The sequence below is a fragment of the Schistocerca americana genome, chromosome X (assembly GCF_021461395.2).
Source record: "Schistocerca americana isolate TAMUIC-IGC-003095 chromosome X, iqSchAmer2.1, whole genome shotgun sequence".
NCBI classification, from domain to species: domain Eukaryota; kingdom Metazoa; phylum Arthropoda; class Insecta; order Orthoptera; family Acrididae; genus Schistocerca; species Schistocerca americana.
In genome coordinates, this window is record NC_060130.1 from 522,137,803 (window position 1) to 522,143,247 (window position 5,445).

Sequence of the window (5,445 nt, forward strand, 5' to 3'; positions counted from 1 at the left end):
GCAGTGTCGGACATGGTGCTTCACAGCAGGCTACTCCTACGTATTCCAATGTTGACTCAACGACATCGTTAATTTCATTTCAAATGGTTCAAATGGCTCTGAGCACTATGGGACTTAACTTCTGAGGTCATCAGTCCCCTAGAACTTAGAACTACTTCATCCTAACTAACCTAACGACATCACACACATCCGTGCCCGAGGCAGGATTCGAACCTGCGACCGTAGCAGTCGCGCGGTTCCAGATTGTAGCGCTTAGAACCGCTAGGCCACACCGGCCGGCAATTTCATTTCCAGTAGCCACAGGATCATCGACATCGGACTGTTGGAAGCACGTCGCCTGGTCGGATGAATTATGTTTCTTGTTACACCAGGGCCGGCCGCGGTGGCCGTGCGGTTCTGGCGCTGCAGTCCGGAACCGCGGGACTGCTACGGTCGCAGGTTCGAATCCTGCCTCGGGCATGGGTGTGTGTGATGTCCTTAGGTTAGTTAGGTTTAAGTAGTTCTAAGTTCTAGGGGACTTATGACCTAAGATGTTGAGTCCCATAGTGCTCAGACCCATTTGTTACACCAGGTCCGGTGGTCTTAATATGGATAGGCAGTCGGCCAGGCGAATGACTACTCGAAACATGCACAGCGCCAGGACGCAGGCCGATAGTGGCAGTATTATACTCTGGGGGGCATTCCCATAGTCGAAGGACTCATGTCAGCTGTAGAGGGCGTAAACCTTCAACGCTTCATGTTTGATGTCTTCACGGACGACGGTAGCATCTTCCAGCAGGATAACTGGACGTGTCACAAGGTCAGGATCGAGCTACAGCGGTTCGAGGAACATGAAAATGAATTGAGGTCGTTGTCTTGGCCCCCAATTTCTCCTGATATGAACTCGATGGAACACATCAGGAACGGTTTCGGGAGCCACCTCTGCGCACATAAACCACCAACCCGTGATTCACGCCAACTGTGTGAATTGTACGTAAACGTCTGATGTCACATACCTTCGGAAACCTGCCAAGGACGTGTCGAATCCATGCTGCCCAGAATCTCTTCGGTATTGCGTTACAAAGGTGTGACCAACACCTTATTAAGTTGGTGGTTCAAATGGCTCTGAGCACTATGGGACTTAACATCTGAGGTCATCAGTCCCCTAGAACTTAGAACTACGTAAACCTAACTAACCAAAGACATCACACACATCCATGCCCGAGGCAGGGTTCGAACCTGCGACCGTTGCGGTCGCGCGGTTCCAGACTGAAGCGCCTAGAACCGCTCGCCTACAGCGGCCGGCTAAGTTGGTGGTCGTAACGTTTTGGCTTATCATTGTTCACTTTCATAACTTGCGTTTTTTATCGTAAGTGTTTCTCAGTACTGTGCGGCTGGTCCCGGCGGAGGTTCGAGTCCTCCCTCGGGCATGGGTGTGTGTGTTTGTCCTTAGGATAATTTAGGTTAAGTAGTGTGTAAGCTTAGGGACTGATGATCTTAGCAGTTAAGTCCCATACGATTTCACACACATTTGAACATTTTTGTTGCTCAGTATTTTTTGACCACAGGAAATCGCTGCTTACAACTATCTGTGTAAAGAACTTGCGAGCAATGTATCCAACCTTAAATGGGACGATGCGGCTTGTCTTCACTGTTAAATCTTTCAGGGTGCCTCGAAGGGTAGTTTCTACTTAGACCGTGCGTATATTGTCGCTTTACGATAAGACAGGTTGTCAGCACAGGATTAGATCACAGATAGTCATACGAGCATTCATTCAGCCGCTATTGTAGAGCACAATCCGGTCGTTGTGACCGAGCGGTTCTCGGCGCTTCAGTCTGGAACCGCGCGTCCGCTATGGTCGCAGGTTCGAACCCTGCCTCGGGCATGGATGTGCGTGATGTCCTTAGGTTAGTTAGGTTTAAGTAGTTCTAAGTTCTAGAGGACTGATGACCTCATATGTTAAGTCCCATAGTGCTCAGAGCCATTTGAACCATTTGTAGAGCACAAGACAATCAAGACGCCTGCGATCAACAACAGCAGCTGATAATCTCTACCTACAAATTATGACTCATAAGCACACCAAGAAGAACCGAAGAGAATTGCACGCTATCTTTCTGAAGGTGCTAACTGGGCGGGCAGTGTGCAGCTCTTTCCACACGAACAGTTTTTGCTCTAGGCGTCCATTACGAGCAACAGGAATTCAGTGTAACGCCTGGAATGGCACCTGTATCAGTCGCTTTGGGTTCTCTTCGCCATCGAGTGCAGCATTTGTCTGAAAACTGACTATCGTCGTAGAAGATTGTGGAGGCGGCCTGACGATTGTGCACGACTTCGGCATGCAGTCCCACGAGTTCAGAGGGGATGTGGTCCAATGATGTCTTGGGCGGATTTCATGAATGGATGTCCAACGTTACTTGTCGTTTAGAAGGTAATTTGAAATGAGAGCTATGCAGAAGTGATGTCTTGGGCGGATTTCGTGAATGGATGTCCAACGTTACTTGTCGTTATAGAGGGTAATTTGAAATGAGAGCAATGCAGCATCGGAAAAGCATCTTCCAACCTCTTGTCCAGTCCCACAATCAACGCTCCTGAACGAATTGTATATGCCTTATAGCAAACTAATTTCTCTCAGGATGATTTCTGATCACTGGTCTGAAAAACGTACACTACCAACAGTCAGTGCAGCACTTCCAAATGTTACCTTGCAGCTTCAGCAAAATTTTCCACAAAAGATATGCAAGGTGTCAGCGCAAAACGTTGTGGGTTGAGTCAGACCGAAACCGAAGTATTTCAGGTCCATATGTGGCAGTTACAATTTAATTATCTTAATTAGAGTTAGCTATGTCCGTCTCTTCCACCAACACTACATACAGCTAGCTAAAGCTTCAGCCGACTAATCACGTGTGCGCGTACTAAGCCACACCATCCCATTACAAATCACTAACAAAACTGATCATTACTGGACGCCTGTGTACACGAACGTACTTAGTAACTTTTGAAATTTTTCTTGCCGGAAGAGGTTCGTTGATTGTCGATCACTATCATCTGACTTCAGAAAGATGCCGGGCACATAACCGCCGCGTCAGAGGAGTCACGACTCTCCTCCTACACCCAGAAAAGTTATCGATTGACTTCCAAATTTATGTAAGAATCAGGAAACTCCCGAAATGGTTGTAATATTCGTGGCTTTCATCCACTCAGATATAAGAAGCACAATGCTTCAAACGCGTACCATGTGATTCGTCATCCTGTTCTCATGCTAATACCACTTCTGTAGAGAATGCTGCCCCATGTCAGGACTTTTTGCAGTCCAGTTTCCCACTCGCGATACGGGGACAATACTGACGTCACAAGGAAGTCCCAAACACTTTAGCAAGCTTAGCAGACTCCCAGTCACAACATTCAGCATGATTTGTGAATCCCACTCTAAACAGATTAGGGAAGACCAATGAACGTCCTAAGACGGTGAGGCTTCGTATCTCTGTGGATGCCGCAGATAGCTACGATCACGTACTAAGACGCAGTCTTCTATAGACTCGGACTCCAATGGACGACAAATCAGTGCTTCAATTGAAATACGAATCGCATAAATACTTCTCTAAACTCTCCTCTCTGCAGGCTCGGAAATGGTATTTTACAGCTTGATTAAACACTCTACTACGTGGTTGGTAGTCATCTGGCCTGGATTTTGGATGGATTGCTCGCCGTGTTAATTCCAGCGTAATGTGACCAGAATTTTTACAGACAGAATATCGCATAGAATTTTGGAATTAAAGTCTTGAAACTTATAAATATATTCTGGAAAATTGCTTGAACTGAACCTTAGTGCGAAGGCAGACATTTTTTTTTTGTAGTTCCTTACCTGGCCATTGAAAACGTGCAGCCAACATCAAGGTCATTATAGAGGAGCAGAAACTATCGCAGCATTCATGTCAAATGATTCACGGCAACCACCGGAAGCTTTACTCACTCTGGTCAGACTGGCTTTTGGAGTTTATTCTTCCCAAATACAAACCGAGCGAGATGGCCCAGTGGTTAGCACACTGTGCCCGCATTCGGGAGGACGACGGTTCACACCCACGTCCGGCCATCCTGATTTAGGTTTTCCGTGATTTCCCTGAATCGCTTCAGGCCAGTGCCGGGATGGTTCTTTTGAAAGGGCACGACCGAATTCCTTCCCCATCTTTTCCTAATTCTATGGGAACGATGACCTCGCTGTTTGGTCCCCTCGCCCAGATCAACCGAGCAACCAAATATGTACCCAGCGTCGTAGTCATAACTAGCGCATCAGCCTCCTCAGTGTGTTTGAGTGCCCTGAAGTGCCTGCTGCCAGACGTCATCTGGAAATCCGTGTAAACATCTCCTTACTCCCCACCCACTACCAAATGTAAGTAACTAAATGTATAAATCGAATTGCCTCCGATTGTGAACGTTCTGTTCCAAAACATGTTGTCAGTATTGAAAATGTAAGCTGTCGTACACAATACCAAGTAGTCTCTCGACAACAATAGCAATATCACTTGCCTCGTCTGAAGAATCAAAGTCGTGATGGCGATTGTAGGGGAAGGTTCTTGTAATTTATATGAAGTTATTCAGAATAACAATATGTAACTTGAGGATAGAAAAATTCAAATTCCATTCGATATCGTCCAGGATAGCAAACTTCAGAGCAGCAAGTTGATTTATGTTAGTGAACTAACAACAGAAGAAATGTTGGTATTGCACATATGGATGGGTACGGACGCAAATGTCCAAGTTTCTATTGTACATGGAGATTGACACCGGGATTCCCAGCTGCTTGAGAAACATAACTTTGTCTGTTGTATGTGAGATTTTTATATACCCAAGGTGTAATGGTAACTAAAGGAGCCGGCCGGGGTGGCCGAGCGGTTCTAGGCGCTACAGTCTGGAACCGTGCGACCGCTGCGGTCGCAGGGTCGAATCCTGCCTCGGGCATGGAGGTTTAAGTAGTTCTAAGTTCTAGGGGACTGATGACCTCAGCAGTTAAGCCCCATAGTTCTCAGAGCCATAAATAAAGGAAGAATCAGAATTTGCAGTGTTTATCGGCCCTACTGTCTATTTGTGTGCAAACCATAGCATTCGGGGTAGCAGTGACAACTGTCGTCCACAGAAGTAATTCACATTCTTCGCCACATGAGGTAACACATTGTCTTACTGATATACGACATACTATGAAAAGATGAAACCGCATTCCCAGCTGCATGATCCTTAAACGAGCACTCACTACCCTACGTCCTGCCCTGACTGCATCGAATTCGTCCCCTATTACATTCTAATTCGATCCTGACTTCGCAGTCACGGTGGATAGTTTGACAGGAGGGGATAGCACAACTCTACCTAAATAAGAGTCAGCTATAGATTATGTTTATACATCTATTTTCGTAAAGACCGACAGACAGCTTAAAAAAGAAGCACACAGTATGAGTAAGGTAAAACTGCACTGC